The sequence below is a fragment of the Scylla paramamosain genome, chromosome 39 (genome assembly GCF_035594125.1).
Source record: "Scylla paramamosain isolate STU-SP2022 chromosome 39, ASM3559412v1, whole genome shotgun sequence".
NCBI classification, from domain to species: Eukaryota; Metazoa; Arthropoda; class Malacostraca; order Decapoda; family Portunidae; genus Scylla; species Scylla paramamosain.
The window spans coordinates 8,303,203-8,320,639 of NC_087189.1; positions in this window are offsets into that span (position 1 = coordinate 8,303,203).

Here is a 17,437-nt window from a genome sequence, read left to right on the forward strand (position 1 = left end):
TTTGAGTGTTTTTCAGCAATTTAAACAATTTTACTAAAAACGTGTCTTTTCAGTGATTTACGAAGAAAAACGCTAAAACGAATGCAAACCAACCAATATGAAGAAATAGAATAACATTAACAAAAAGATATATTTTGAGTGTTTTTCAGCTTGTTACCTAAAAAAAATGCGAAAATGGATGGAAAGCACTCAATATTGGGAAACAAAAGAACATTACATGAAACGTGTACAATGAGTGTTTTATAGTTTTACACGAACCACAAGGCAAAAAACGCAAAAAAACTAGCTTTATGTGGGAAAAAAAAGATATTAACAGAAAAGTGTCTTTTGAGTGTTTTCGAGCGTGATATGCAACAAAGCACTAAAAAGCAGAACAATCACGTTACATGGGAATAAAACCAACTTTTACGAATAACTTTCCTTTAAGGGTTTTTTTTTTTAACTCCTTAAATACCAAAACGCTAAAACGCATGCAAAAACACCCTTTTATGGAGAAACAGAGTAACATTACCAAAAACATGTATTTTGAGTGTTTTTGATCATGTTATTTATAAAAACGCTTAAATACATGCAAATAACTTTATGTTTGGGAATCGAAAGGACATTATGAGAAACGTGTATTATGAGTGTTTTTAAGTTCCTTAAGTACTAAAAAACCCACAAATAAAACTCTTTATAGAGAAAAAATAAAATAAAATAATTTTTTTTTTGTTATTCATCTTCACAAGTACTAAGATGCCAAAATTCTGGCAATATTCTTTGGGAATCGAAAACAAATTTACTGAAAACGTGTTTTTTCGGTGTTTTACGTAGAAGAACGCTATAACGGATGCAAACCAACCAATATGAAGAAATAGAATAATATTACCAAAAAGGTATATTTTGAGTGTTTTTGAGCTTCTTACCTAGAAAAAACGCGAAAATAAATGCAAAGCACTATTCCTATTAGGAAAGAAAAGGACATTACGAGAAACGTCTCTAATGAGTGTCTTATTATTTTCGGGCAAAGGAACTTGTGGTTCACAAGAACCACAATGCAAAAGGCTCATAAAGACGTGTATATAAAGAAGTTTCTTAGACACCAAAATGCTGAAACTTATGAATAACAATCTTAATTCAGAACCAGAACAACGTTACCAAATGCGTGTATTTTGAGTGTTTTTTCACATTCTTAGCAAAACCTGAAATAGCATGCGAAACTAGTTTTATGTGGGAAAAAATTGACATTACCAAAAGTGTCTTTTGAGTTTTTTTTAGCTTGTTAGGCAATAAAGCACTAAAAAGCAGGGCAATCATATTACATTTGAATAAAACCAACTTTTACCAAGAACTTGCCTTGAAGTGTTTTTCAGCTCCTTACATACCAAATCGCTAAAACGCATGCAAAACACTCCTTTATGGAGAAGCAGAATAACATTACCAAAAACAAGTGTTTTTGAGTGTTTTTTTATCATGTTACCTATAAAAACGCTTAAATACATGCAAAGATCCCTATATTTGGGAAACGAAAGGACAATACGAGAAATGTGTATTATGAATGTTTTTAAGTTGCTTAAGTACCAAAACGTTAAAACCTACAAATAACACTCTTTATAGAGAAAAATAAATAAATAAAAAAAAGCATTTATATTTTTTTGTTATTCATGTTCATAGGTACCAAGATGCCAAAATTCTGCAAAAATTCAGGGAAATTATTTGGAAAAAAGAACATTATCGAAAATGTTGATTTTACCTTTTTTTTGAAGTTATGTACCAAACCATAAAGTGTATGCAAAGCCACCTATTTGGGAAAATTTAACGTCTTTACAAGAAACCTGTCTTTTCAGTGTTTCTACGCAAGTTAGGCACCAAAACGATAGATAATATTAAAGTCACTCTATATGGAAATCCAAAACAAAATTACTGAAAACGTGTCTTTTAAAAGATTTACGTAGAAAAACACTAAAACGGATGCAAACCAACCAATATGAAAAAATAGAATAATATTACCAGAAAAGTATATTTTGTGTGTTTTTGAGCTTGTTACATAAAAAAAAAAACGCAAAAAATGGATGCAAAGCACTCTATATTAGGAAAAAAAAGGACATAACGAGAAACGTGTATAATGAGTGTTTTATAGTTTCACCAGAATCACAAGGCAAATAACGGAAAAACTCGTCTGTGTGGAGAATTTTCTAAGATACCAAAATGCTGAAACTCATGAATAATACTCTTAATCAAGAAACAGAACAACCTTACGAAATGCATGTATTTTGAGTGTATTATTTACATTCTTAGTTACCAAAACCCTAAATTCCATGCGAAACTAAATTTATGTGGGAAAAAAATGATATTACCAGAAAAGTGTCTTTGAGTGTTTTTGAGCGTGTTAGGCAATAAAGCATTAAAAAGCAGGGCAATCACATTACATAGGAATAAAACCAACTTTTACGAAGAACTTGCCTTTTAGTGTTTTTGACACGCATTTAGTAAGGTTGTTCTGTTTCTTAATTAGGAGTGTTATTCATGAGTTTCAGCATTTTAGTATGTAGGAAGCTTCTCCATATTCACGAGTTTTTGCGTTTTTTGCCTTGTGGTTTTTTTTTTAACTATAAAACATTCATTATACACTTTTCTCGAAATGTCCCTTTGTTTTCCAATATAGAGTGCTTTGTATCAATTTTTGCGTTTTTTTTTTTGTAGGTAACAAGCTCAAAAACACTCAAAATATACATTTTTGGTAATGTTTTTCTGCTTCTTGATATTGGTTGGTTTGCATCAGTTCTAGCGTTTTTCTACGTAAAACACTGAGAAGACACGTTTTCAGTAATTTTCTTTTCGATTCCCACATAGAGTGAGTTCCTTATTATTTATCGTTTTGGTGCATAACATGCTGAAAAACACTCAAAAGACAGATTTTGAGTGTTTTTGAGCTTGTTACGCAATAAAGACCTAAATGGAAGGGGAATCACATTACACTGGAAAAACGCATGCAAAATACATTTTATGGAGAAACAGAATAATATTACCAAATACATGTATTTTGAGTGTTTTTGATCATATTATCTATAAAAACGCTTAAATACATGCAAAGAACCTTATGTTTGGGAAACGAAAGGATATTACGAGAAACGTGTATTATGAGTGTTTTTTAAGTTCCTTCACTACATAAAAGCTAAAACCCACAAATAAAACTCTTTATTTAGAAAAAAATAAAATAAAATAAAAAAATGGGATTTTTTTTTTTTGTTATTCATCCTTATAGGTACCGAGATGCCAAAATTCTGCCAAAATTCAGGGAATTTATGTGAAAAAAAGAAAATTACCAAAAAAGTTAATCATAGCTTTTTTTTCGGATTGTTATGTACCAAACCCTAAAGTGCATGCAAAGACACCTATATAGGGAAAATAAAACGATTTTAACAGAAACCTGTCTTTTCAGTGTTTTTCAGCATGTTAGGCACCAAAACGATAAATAATATGGAAGTCAGTCAATATGTGAATCCAAAACAATATTACTGAAAATGTGTCTTTTCAGTGTTTTACGTAGAAAAACGCTAAAGCGGATGCAAACCAACCTATATTATGAAATAGAATAACATTACCAAAAATATATATTTTAAGTGTTTTTGAGCTTGTTACCAACAAAAAAATGCAAAAATGGATGTAAAGTACTCTATATTAGGAAACAAAAGGACATTACAAGAAACGTGTATAATGAGTGTTTTATAGTTTTAAAAGAACCACAAGGCAATAAACGCAAAAACTCGTGTATATAGAGATATTTCTTACATACCGAAATGATGAAATGCATGAATAACACTTTTAATCGATAAACAGAACTACCTTACCAAATTGTGTATTTTGAGTGTTTTTCATATTCTTAGTTACGAAAATGCTAAATTACATGCGAAACAATCATGTGAAAAAAAAAAAAAAAAATGACATTACCAAAAAAAGTGTTTCATATTTCCATGGGGAATAAAACCAACTTTTACGAAGAACTTGCCTTTAAGTGTTTTTTAACTCCTTACATACCAAATCTCTAAAACGCATGCAAAACACCCTATATGGAGAAACAGATTAACATTTCCAAAAACATGTATTTTGAGTGTTTTTGATCATGTAACCTATAAAAACGCTTAAATACATTCAAAGAACCCTATGTTTCTATAACAAAAGGACATTACAAAAATCGTGTATTATGAGTGTTTTTAAGTTACTTAAGTACCAAAAAGCTAAAACCCAAAAATAACACTCTTCATAGAGAAATTTTTTTTTTTTTTTGTTATTCATCTTCATAGGTACCGAGATGCCAAAATTCTGGCAAAATTCATTGAAATTTTGTAAAAAAAAAAAAAACATTATAAAAAAAAATTTAGCTTTTTTCTGGAGTTATGTTCAAACCCTGAAGTGTATGCAAATCCACTTATATGGGGAAATTACACGACTTTACCAGAAACCTGTCTTTTCAGTGTTTTTTTTAGCAATTTCAACAATATTACTGAAAACGTGTCTTTTCAGTGATTTACGTAGAAAAACGCTAAAACGGATGTAAACCAACCAATATGAAGAAATAGAATAACATTACCAAAAATATATATTTTGATGTGTTTTTGAGCTTGTTACCTACAAAAAATGCAAAAATGGATGGAAAGCACTTCATATTGGCAAAGAAAAGGACATTACGAGAAACCTGTATGAGTGTTTTATAGTTTGACAAGAACCACAAGGTAAAAAGCTCAAAAACTCGTGTACATAAAGAAGTTTCTTTCATACCAAAAAGCTGAAACTCATGAATAACACTTTTAATTTTAAAACAGAAACACCTTACGAAATGTGTATATTAGAAAAGTTTCTTACATAACAAAATGCTGGAACTCATGAATAACACTTTTAATTAAGAAATAGAACAACCTTACTAAATGCCTGTGTTTTGAATTTTTCTTTTTCACATTCTTAGTTACCAAAACACCAAATTCCATGCAAAACTAGCTTTATGTGGGAAAAAAAATGATATTACAAGAAAAGTGTCTTTTGAGTGTTTTTCAGCGTGTTAGGCAATAAAGCACTAAAAAGCAGGGTAATCACATTACATGGGAATAAAAACAAATTTTACCAAGAACTTGCCTCTAAGTGTTTTTGAGCTCATTACATACCAAAACGCTAAAACGCATGGAAAACACCTTTTATGGAGAAAGAATAAAATTACCAAAAACATATATTTTGAGGGATTTGATCATCTTATCTATAAAAACGCTTAAATACATACAAAAGGACATTACGAGAAATGTTTATTAAAAATGTTTTTAAGTTCCTTAAGTACCAAAAAGTTAAAACCCACAAATAACACTCTTTATTTAGAAAAAAAAAGTAAGAAAATAAAAAAATAGGATTTATTTATTTATTTTTTTTTTGTTATTCATCTTCATAGGTACCGAGATGCCAAAATTCTGGGAAAATTCAGGGCTATTATATGATAAAAGAAAATTATCAAAAAAGTTAATTTTAGCTTTTTTTTCGGACTGTTATATACCAAACCCTAAAGTGCATCCAAAGACTCCTATATGATGAAATTATACGACCTTACCAGAAATCTGTTTTTTTTTTTTAGTGTTTTTCAGCATGTTAGGAGTCACTGTTATATACCAAACCCTAAAGTGCATCCAAAGACTCCTATATGATGAAATTATACGACCTTACCAGAAATCTGTTTTATTTTTAGTGTTTTTCAGCATGTTAGGAGCCAAAACGATAAAAGATAAGGAACTCACTCTATATGAGAATCCAACACAAAATTGCTGAAAACGTGTCTTTTCAGTGTTTTACGTAGAAAAACGCTAAAACGGATGCAAACCAACTCAATGCAAATCAAGAAATAGAAAAACATTACCAAAAAGGTAGAGTGTTTTTGAGCTTGTTACCTACAAAAAACGGGAAAATTGATGCAAAGCACTCCATATGAGAAAACAAAAGGACTTTGCAAGAAAAGTGTATAATGAGTTTTTTATAGTTCAAACGAACCAAAAGGCAAAAAACACAAAAATTCTTGTATATGGAGAAGGTTCCTAGTTACCAAAATGCTAAAACTCATGAATAATACTCTTAATTGAGAAACAGAACAACCTTACTAAATGCGTGTATTTTGAGTGCTTTTCACATTGTTAGTTACCAAAGCCCCAAATTGCATGCGAAACCACCTTTATGTGCGAAAAAAAAATGACATTACCAGAAAAGTGTCTTTTAAGTGTTTTTGCGCGTGATCGGCAATAAAGCGCTAAAGCAGGGCAATCATTTCACATTGGAATAACACCAATTTATACCAAAAACTTGCCTTTAAGTGTTTTTGAGCTCCTTTTATAACAAAAAGCTAAAACGCATGCAAAACAAACTTTATGGAGAAAGAGAATAACATTACCAAAAACATATATTTTGAGTGTTTTTGATCATGTTATCTATAAAAACGCTTAAATACATGCAAAGAACATTATGTTTGGGAAACAAAAGGACATTACGAGAAACGTGTATTATGAGTGTTTTTTTTAAGTTCCTTAAGTACCAAAAAGCTAAAACCCACAAATAACACTCTTTATTTAGAAAATAAAAAAATAGTTAAATAAAAAAATAGGAATATTTTTATTTTTTTCTATTTCAAGAAATAGAAAAACGTTACTAAAAAGGTATATTTTGAGTGTTTTGAGCTTATTACTTACAAAAAACGCGATGCAAAGCACTCTATATTGTGAAATAAAAGGACATTGCAAGAAAACTGTATAATGACTGTTTTATAGCTCAAAAGAACCACAAGGCAAAAAACGCAAAATCTCGTGAATATGGAGAGGTTTCCTAGATACAAAAATGCTAAAACTCATGTATAGCACTCCTAATTGAGAAACAGAACAACCTTAATAAATGCGTGTATTTTGAGTGCTTTTTACATTCTTAGTTACCAAAACTCCATATTGCATGCGAAAATAGATTTGTGGGAGAAAAAAAGACTTTTACCAGAAAAATGTCTTTTGAGTGTTTTTTTGAGCGTGATAGGCAATAAAGCACTAAAAAGGAGGGCAATCACCTTACATTGGAGGAAAACGAATTTTTACCAAGAACTTGCCTTTAAGTGTTTTTGAGCTCCTTATATACCAAAACACTAAAACGCATGCAAAACACTCTTTATGGTGAAACAGAATAATATTACCAAAAACATGTATTTAGAGTGTTTTTGATCATGTTACCAATGAAAATGCTTAAATACATGCAAAGAACACTATTTTTGGGAAACAAAAGGAGATTACGAGAAACGTGTATTATGAGTGTTTTTAAGTTCATTAATTACCAAAAAGTTAAAAGCCACAAATAACACTCTTTATTGAGAAACAATAAATAAATAAAAAAAAAAATACGATATTTTTTTTCTTTCTGATTCATCTTCACAGGTACCGAGATGCCAAAATTCGGGCAAAATTCATGAAATTATGTAAAATAAGAACATTATCAAAAAAGTTAAATTTAGCTTTTTTTTCGGACTGTTATGTACCAAACCCCTAAAGTGCATGCAAAGCCACCTATATGGGGAAATTAAACGTCTTTGCCAGAAAACGGTCTTATGAGTGTTTTTCAGCCTCTTAGGAACCAACACGATAAATAACATGGAAATGAATCTATATGGGAATCCAAAACAAAATTACTAAAAACGTGTCTTTTCGGTGTTTTACGTAGAAAAACGCTAAAAGGGATGCAAACCAACCAATATGGATTAATAAAATAACATTACCAAAAAGGTATATTTTGAGTGTTTTTCGAGTTGTTACCTACAAAAAACGCAAAAATGGATGCAAAGCACTCTATATTGGGAAGCAAAAGGACATTACGAGAAACGTGTATAATGAGTGTTTTATAGTTTCACAAGAACGGAAAAACTCGTGTATATAGAGAAGTTTCTTTCATTCCAAAATGCTGAAACTCTGGAACAACACTCTTAATTGAGAAACAGAACAATCTTACTAAATGCGTGTATTTTGAGTGCTTTTCACATCCTTAGTTACCAAAACCCTAAATTGCATGCGCAACCAGCTTTAGGCAATAAAGCACTAAAAAGCAGGGCAATCACATTACATTGGAATAAAACCAATTTTTAACAAGAACTTGCCTTTAAGTGTATTTGATCTCCTTATATACCAAAACACTAAACTGCATGCAAAATACACTTTATGGTGAACAGAATAACATTACCAAAAACATGTATTTTGAGTGTTTTTGATCATGTTACCAATAAAAACGCTTAAATACATGCAAAGAGCCCTATTTTTGGGAAACAAAAGAACATTACGAGAAACGTGTATTATGAAGGTTTTTAAGTTCATTAAGTACGAAAAAGCTATAAGCCTCTTTTATTGAGAAAAAAATTAAATGAATAAATAAAAAAATACGATATTTATTTTTCATTCTTATTCATCTTCACAGGTAAGGAGGTGCCAAAATTCGGGCAAAGTTCAGGAAATTATATGAAATAAGAACATTATCAAAAAAGTTAAATTTAGCTTTTTTTCGGACTGTTATGTACCAAACCCCTAAATTGCATGCAAAGCCACCTATATGGGGAAATTAAAAGTCTTTGTCAGAAAACTGTCTTATGAGCGTTTTTCAGCATGTTAGGAACCAACACGATAAAACCCAAGGAAGTCAATCTATATAGGAATCCAAAACAAAATTACTGAAAACGTGTCTTTTCGGTGTTTTACGTAGAAAACGCTAAAACGGATGGAAACCAACCAAAATGAAGAAATAGAATAATTTTGAGTGTTTTTGAAATTGTTACCTACAAAAAACGCAAAAATGGATGGAAAGCTCTCTATATTGGGAGGCAAAAGGCACCAACAAGCATGTTAGGCAAGAAAACGATAAATAATATGAAAGTCACTCTATATGGAAATCCAAAACAAAATTACTGGAAACGTGTCTTTTAAAAGATTTAAGTAGAAAAACGCTAAAACGGATGCAAACCAACCAATATGAGGAAATAGAATAACATTACCAAAAAATGTATTTTGTGTTCTTGAGCTTGTTACATAAAAAAAAAACGCGAAAATATATGCAAAGCACTCTATATAAGGAAAAAAAAGGACATAACGAGAAACGTGTATAATGAGTGTTTTATAGTTTCACCAGAATCACAAGGCAAAAAACGCAAAAACTCGACTGTATGGAGAAGTTTCTAAGATACCAAAATACTGAAATTCATGAATAACACTCTTAATCAAGAAACAGAACAACCTTACTAAATGCGTGCATTCTTAGTTACCAAAACCCAAAATTCCATGCGAAACTAGCTTTATGTTGGAAAAAAATGACATTACCAGAAAAGTCTCTTTGAGTATTTTTGAGCGTGTTAGGCAATAAAGCACTAAAAAGCAGGGCAATCACATTACATGGGAATAAAACCAACTTTTACGAAGAACTTCCCTTTTAGTGTTTTTGACACGCATTTAGTAAGGTTGCTCTGTGTCTCAATTAAGAGTGTTATTCATGAGTTTCAGCATATTCACGAGTTTTTGCGTTTTTTGCATTGTGGTTTTGTTTTTCAACGTGTTAGACACCAGAACGCTAAAAAGCATCGAAAGCACTCTATAAAGGAATACAAAACAACACTACTAAAAACGTGTTTTATAGGTTCTTATTTACAGAAACGCTAAAACCCATGCAAAACACCCTTTATGGAGAAGCGAAATAAATATTTCGTTGATAAATTACATTCAGGACAGTTAGGGAACATCCCTTACAGAAGAAAAAGATCGCAGAAGAATGATCCTAAATGGATGACTGAGGTTAAAACACTACATAGGGTGAAGGAGAAGTATATATGAGATTAAAGACAAGGGAAGTGGTTTTAAGGCCATAATATAGTGAATTAGAAAAGTCAGGAGTTTAACAAGGAAAGCTAAAAATAGTTATGAATTAAAGGTAGCCAGCCAAGCGATGACGGACCTCAAAGGATTTTATCAGGCATATAAGACGAAGAATAGAGAAACAATAGTTCCTTAAAGACAGCAGAATGGGACCTGATTAGTTGTTGAGAGGAGATTAGTAAAATTGTGAGCGAGTATTTTTTAATTGTCTTTGCCCAGGAAAACATGCAGGATTTGCCGAATAGTGAGAAGATATTTAGAGTAGAAGAGGATGAGAAGCTGACAGATATTACCATAACTAAAAGAGATAGTGGAACAGGAGATAGATAAGTTGAAAAGTTCAAGTCACCAGGACCAGATAAAATATATTCCACATTATTTAAGGAAAGGAAAAAGGTTATAAGTCATCTGTTAGTTTCTGTCCTTAGGAAATCACTTTAGTCATGTGAGGTATCGGTAATTTGCAGGCAGGTGAATATAGTACCTACCTTTAAGAAAGGAGATAAATCTTTAACGTCTAACCTGTCAGCTTAACTTCTGTTAAATGTAAAATAATGGAGTCAATAATAGCGAAGAACATTTAAGAGCATTTAGAGAAACATAACTTGATTACTCAGTTAAAGCACGGCTTCTGGAATGGGGAGTGTTACATGAGAAACATGGTAAGTTTATACTGTAAGGTTTAGAAGGCGGCAGATAATAGTGATAGTTATGGCATCCTATATCAGGACTTTAGTAAAGCGTTTAACAAGGTACCCCATCAGAGGCTACTGAGAAATGTTAGGGCGCAGGAGAGATATGAGTTGTTTAGATTGGATAAAGTCATGGCTAAGCATCAGGCGACAGAGTGTTGTAATAAACGGCTCTAAATCGGAGTTGGGTCAAGTAATTAGTGGGGTGACAAAGGGATTATTAGTATTAGGGCCGATGTTGTTTGTAATATATGTCAATGGCTTGGATAGTGGAATTAGTAGTGTTGTTAGTAAATTTGCGGATGACACGAGAATATGTAGATTAATTAGGTCAGAATCGCATACCATCGCCTTGCAGGCAGATTTGAATAGGTTGAACGAATGGACGGACAGATGGCAAATGCAGTTTAATGTCAACAAATGAAAAGCACTTTGCGTAAGTAGAAGAAACCCACACAGTTGTTACATAATGAACAACCAAGTTCTGGTAGGTTCAGGGTAAGTAAAAGATTTGAGATTTAAGGTTATATCTGAACTCCGTCTAAGAAAGCAATGGAAAGAGGCCAGAAACAAAGCAAATAGTGTATTATGATTCATTTTCAGGAGTGCTACAGGTAGAACTCCCGAAGTAATATTAAAGTTACATTTGGCGCTGGTCAGACTTCATATAGACTACGCTGTCCAATTCTGGTTACCACATCACAGGAAGGATAAAGGTTTACTAGAATCAGTACAAAGGAAAATGACTAAAAGGATACAGAGGATGAGGAATATTCCTTACGAAGCGATATTCAAGCTCTTAAATTTACATTCTTTAAAGAGACGTTGGTTAAGAGTGGACCTAATAGAAGTCTTTTAGTGGTATATGGGTAATAATAAAGGGAACATAAGGAAAATTCTTAGAATCTGTAAATATGATAGAACAAGAAAACGGGTTCAAGCCTGAAAACTTGATGTTCAAAAAGGAGACAGGAAGGAATTGGTTCTCAAATAGAGTAGTAGATGATTGGAACAGACTGTTAGTGCTGAGGCATTTGGGAACAGTAAGAGAAAATTACACATTTATGGATGGGGATGATAGGTGGAAATATTTCATACAAGTACTGCCACTTGTAGGCCTGATGCCTTCTTGCAGATTTACTTATTTCTTATGTTCTTATGTTCTTATTACCAAAAGCGTGTTTTTTCAGTGTTTTTCAACTATTACGTGAAAAAAATGCCAAAATCCATGCAAGGCACCTTATATGAAGAAAAAGAGCGACATTACGAGAAACGTGCATTATGAGTGTTTTTGAGATTCTTAGGTACCAAAACGCTGAAAATCATGAATAACACTCTTAATTGAGATACAGAACAACCTTAGCAAATGCGTGTATTTTGAGAGTTTTTCACATTCTTAGTTACCAAAACCCCAATTTGCATGCGAAACTAGATTTATGTGGGAAAAAAAAAAATGACATTACCAGACGAGTGTCTTTTGAGTGTTTTTGAGCGTGTTAGGCAATAAAGCACTAAAAAGCAGGGCAATCACATTACATGGGAATAAAACCAAATTTTACCAAGAACTTGCCTTTAAGTGTTTTTGAGCTCCTTACATATTGAAACACTAAAACGCATGCAAAACACCCTTTATGGAGAAACAGAAAAACATTACCAAAAACATGTATTTTGAGTGTTTTTGATCATGTTACCTATAAAAACGCTTAAATACATGCAAAGAACCCTTTATTTGGGAAATGAAAGGACATTATGAGAAACGTGTATTATGAGTGTTTTTAAGTTCCTTAAGTACCAAAAAAGCTAAAATCCACAAATAACACTCTTTATAGAGAAAAAAAAATAAATAAAAAAATAGCAATTTCTTTTTGTTTTTTTTGTTATTCATCTTCATAGGTACCAAGATGCCAAAATTCTGGCAAAATTCAGGGAAATTATGTGGAAAAAAGAACATCAAAAAATGTTAATTTTAGATTTTTTTCGGACTGTTATGTACCAAACCCTGAAGTGCATGCAAAGCCACCTATATATGAAAATTAAACGACTTTACAAGAAACCTTTTGAGTGTTTTTTTAGCATATTAGGCACCAAAACGATAAATACCATTGAAATCAGTCAATATGGCAATCCAAAACAAAATTACTGAAAACATGTCTTGTAAGTGTTTTACGTAGAAATACGCTAAAACGGATGCAAACCAACCAATACGAAGAAATAGAAAAACATCACCAAAAACGTATATTTTGAGTGTTTTTGAACTTGTTACCTACAAAAACCGCGAAAATGCATGCCAATCACTCTATATTGGGAAACAAAAGGACATTACGAGAAACGTGAATAATGAGTGTTTTATAGTTTCACAAGATCCACAAGGCAAAAAACAAAAACTCGTATATATATGGAGAAGTTTCTTAGATACCAAAATGCTGAAACTTATGAATAGCACTCTTAATTGACAAACAGAACAACCTTACTAAATGCGTGTATTTTGAGTGTTTTTTTCATATTCTTAGTTAAAAAAAAACGAAATTCTATGCAAATATAGCTTTATATGGGAAAAAAATGACATTACCAGAAAAGAGTCTTCTGAGTGTTTTTGAGAGTGTTAGGCAATAAAGCACTAAAAAACAGGGCAATCACATTACATGGAATAAAACGAACGTTTACCAAGAACTTGCCTTTAAGTGTTTTTTTAGCTCCTTATATGCGCTAAAACTTATGCAAAACACACTTTATATAGAAACAAAATAACATAAACAACAATAGGTATTTTGAGTGTTTTTTAATCATGTTATCTTTAAAAACGCTTAAATACATGCAAAGAACCTTATGTTTGGGAAAGGAAAGGATATTAGAGAAACGTGTATTATGAGTGTTTTTAAGTTCCTTAAGAACCAAAAAGCTAAAACCCACAAATAACACTCTTTATTTAGAAAAAATAAAATAAATAAATAAATAGGAAAATAGGAATTTTTTTTATTTGTTTTTATTGATCTTCATAGGTACCGAGATGCCAAAATTCTGGCAAAATTCAGGGCAATTATGTGATAAAAGATTATTATTAAAAAGTTAATTTAAGCTTTTTTTTCGGACTGTTATTTACCAAACCCTAAAGTGCATCCAAAGCCACCTGTATGGGGAAATTATTCGACTTTATCAGAAACCTCTCTTTTCAGTGTTTTCTTTTTTAGCATGTTAGGCATCAAAAAGATAAATAATATGGAAGTCACTCAATATGGGAATTCAAAACAAAAGTATTGAAAACGTGTCTTTTCCGTGTTCTACGTACAAAAAACGCTAAAACGGAAGCAAACCAACCAATATGAAGAAATAGAATACCATTACCAAAAAGGTATATTTTCAGTGTTTTTGAGCCTGTTTACCACAAAAAAACGCGAAAATGGATGCAAAGCACTCTATATTGGGAAACAAAAGGACTTTACGAGAAACGTGTATAACGAGTGTTTTATGGTTTCACAAGAACCACAAGGCAAAAAACGCAAAAACTCGTATATATGGATAAGTTTCTTAGATACCAAAATGCTGAAACTCATGAATAACACTCTTAGTATAGAAACAGAACAACCTTACTAAATGCGTGTATTTTGAGAGCTTTTTACATTTTTAGTTACCAAAACCCCAAATTGCATGGGAAACCAGATTTATGTGGGAAAAAATGACATTATCAAAAAAAGTGTCTTTTGAGTGTTTTTGAGCGTGAAAGGATATAAAACACTAAAAAGCAGGGGAATCACATTAAATTCGAATAAAACCAATTTTTACCAAGAACTTGCCTTTAAGTGTTTTTGAGCTCCTTATATACCAAAACGCTAAAATTCCTGCAAAACACACTTTATGGAGAAACAGAATAACATTACCAAAAACATGTATTTTTGAGTGTTTTTGATCATGTTATCTATAAAAACGCTTAAATACATAGAAAGAACCTTATGTTTCGGAAACGAAAGGACATTACGAGAAACGTGTATTATGAGTGTTTTTAAGTTCCTTAAGTACCAAAAACTAAAACCCACAAATAACACTATTTAGAAGATGACAAAATTCTGGGAAAATTCAGGGCAATTATATGATGAAAGAATATTATCAAAAAAAGTTGATTTTAGCTTTTTTTTTTTCGGACTCTTATGTACCAAACCCTAAAGAGCATGCAAAGCCTCCTATATGAGGAAATTGAATGACTTTACCAGAAATCTGTCTTTTGAGTGTTTTTCAGCATGTTAGGCACCAAAACGATAAATAATAATGGATATGGGAATCCAAAACAAAATTACTTAAAACGTGTCTTCTCAGTAATTTACGTAGAAAAACGCTAAAACGGATGCAAACCAACCAATATCAAGAAATATAAAAATATTACCAAAAAGGTACATTTTGAGTGTTTTTGAGCTTGTTACCTACAAAAAAACGCGAAAATTGATGCAAAACACTCTATATTGGGAAAGAAAGGGACATTCCGAGAAAAGTGTATAATGAGTGTTTTATAGTTAAAAAGAAAAATAAGGCAAAAAACGCAAAAAATCGTGTATATGGAGAAGTTTCCTAGATACCAAAATGCTGAAACTCATGAATAACACTCTTAATTGAGAAACAGAACAACCTTACTAAATGCGTGTATTTTGAGTGCTTTTCACATTCTTAGTTACCCAAAACCCAAATTGATTGCGAAACCGCTTTAATGTGGTAAAAAAAAATGACATTTTCAGAAAAGTGTCTATTGAGTGTTTTTCAGCGTGATAGGCAGTAAAGCACTAAAAAGAAGGGGAATCACGTTACATGGGAATAAAACCAATGTTTACCAAGAACTTGCCTTTAAGTGTTTTTGAGCTCCTTATTTACCAAAGCGCATGCAAAACACACTTTATGGAGAAACAATAACATTACCAAAAACATGTATTTTGAGTGTTTTTGATCATGTTACCAATAAAACGCTTAAATACATGCTAAGAATTCTATTTGTGGGAAACGAAATTACATTACTAGAAACGTGTATTATGAGTGTTTTTAAATTCATTAAGTACCAAAAAGCTAAAAGCCACAAATAACTCTCTATTGAAAAAAATAAAATAAATAAATAAATAAAAAAAATACGATATTTTTTTTCTTTCTTATTCATCTTCACAGATACCGAGATGCCAAAATTCGTGCAAAATTCATAAATTTTGTGAAATAACATTATCAAAAAATTTAATTTTAGCTTTTTTTTCGACTGTTATGTAGCAAACCTTAAAGTGCATGCAAAACCACCTATATGGGGAAATCAAACGTCTTTGCCAGAAAACATTACCAAAAACATGTATTTTGAGTGTTTTTGATCATGTTACCAATAAAACCGCTGAAATACATGCAAAGAACGCTATTTTTGGGAAACGAAAGGACATTACGAGAAACGTGTATTATGAGTGTTTTTTAAGTTCATTAAGTACGAAAAAGCTAAAAGCCACAAATTGCACTCTTTATTGAGAAAAAAATAAATAAATAAAAAAATAGTATATTTTTTTCATTCTTATTCATATTCACAGGTAACGAGGTGCCAAAATTCGGGCAAAGTTCAGGAAACTGGCTTATAAAAGTTTTTCAGCATGTTAGGAACCAACACGATAAAACCCAAGGAAGTCAATCTATATGGGCATCCAAAACACAATTACTGAAAACGTGTCTTTTCGGTGTTTTACTTAAAAAAAACGCTAAAAAGGATGCAAACCAACCAAAATGAAGAAATAGAATAACATTACCAAAAAGGTATATTTTGAGTGTTTTTGAAATTGTTACCTACAAAAAACGCGAAGATGGATAGAAAGCACTCTATATTGGGAAGCAAAAGGACATTAGGAGAAACGTGTATAATGAGTGTTTTATAGTTTCCCAAGAACCACAAGGCAAAAAACGCAAAAACTCGTGTATATAAAGAAGTTTCTTACATTCCAAAATGCTGAAATTCATGAATAAAACTTTTAATTGAGAAACAGAACTATCTTACCAAATGTGAATATTTTGAGTGTTTTTCACATTCTTAGTTACGAAAATCCGAAATTACAAGCAAAACTAATTTTATGTGGGAAAAATGACATTACAGGAAAAGTGTCTTTTGAGTGTTTTAGAGCGTGATATGCAACAAAGCATTAAAAAGTAGAACAATCACATTAAATGGGAATAAAACCAACTTTTACCAAAAACATGCCTTTAATTGTTTTTGAGCTCCTTATATACCAAAACACTAAAACGCATGCAAAATACACTTTATGGTGAAACAGAAGAACATTACCAAAAATATGTATTTTGAGTGTTTTTCATCATGTTACCTATAAAAACATGTAAAGAACCTTATGTTTCTATAAGAAAAGGACATTACGAAAATCGTGTTTTATGAGTGTTTTTAAGTTCCTTAAGTACCAAAAAGCTAAAACTCACAAATAACACTTTATATAGAAAAAAAAAATTGTTATTCATCTTCATAGGTACCGAGATACTAAAATTCTGGAAAAATTCAGGGAAATTTTGTAAAAAAAATCATTATAAAAAAATAATTTTAGCTTTTTTCCGGAGTTATGTACCAAACCCTGAAGTGTATGCAAAGCCACTTATATGGAGAAATTACTTGACTTTACCAAAAACCTGTCTTTTGAGTGTTTTTTCAGCAATTTCAATAATATTACTGAAAACGTGTCTTTTCAGTGATTTACGTAGAAAAACGCTAAAACGGATGCAAACCAACCAATTCGAAGAAATATAATAACATTACCAAAAAGATATATTTTGATTTGTTTTTGAGCTTATTACCTACAAAAAAATGCGAAAATAGATGAAACGCACTCTATATTAGGAAAGAAAAGGACATTACGAGAA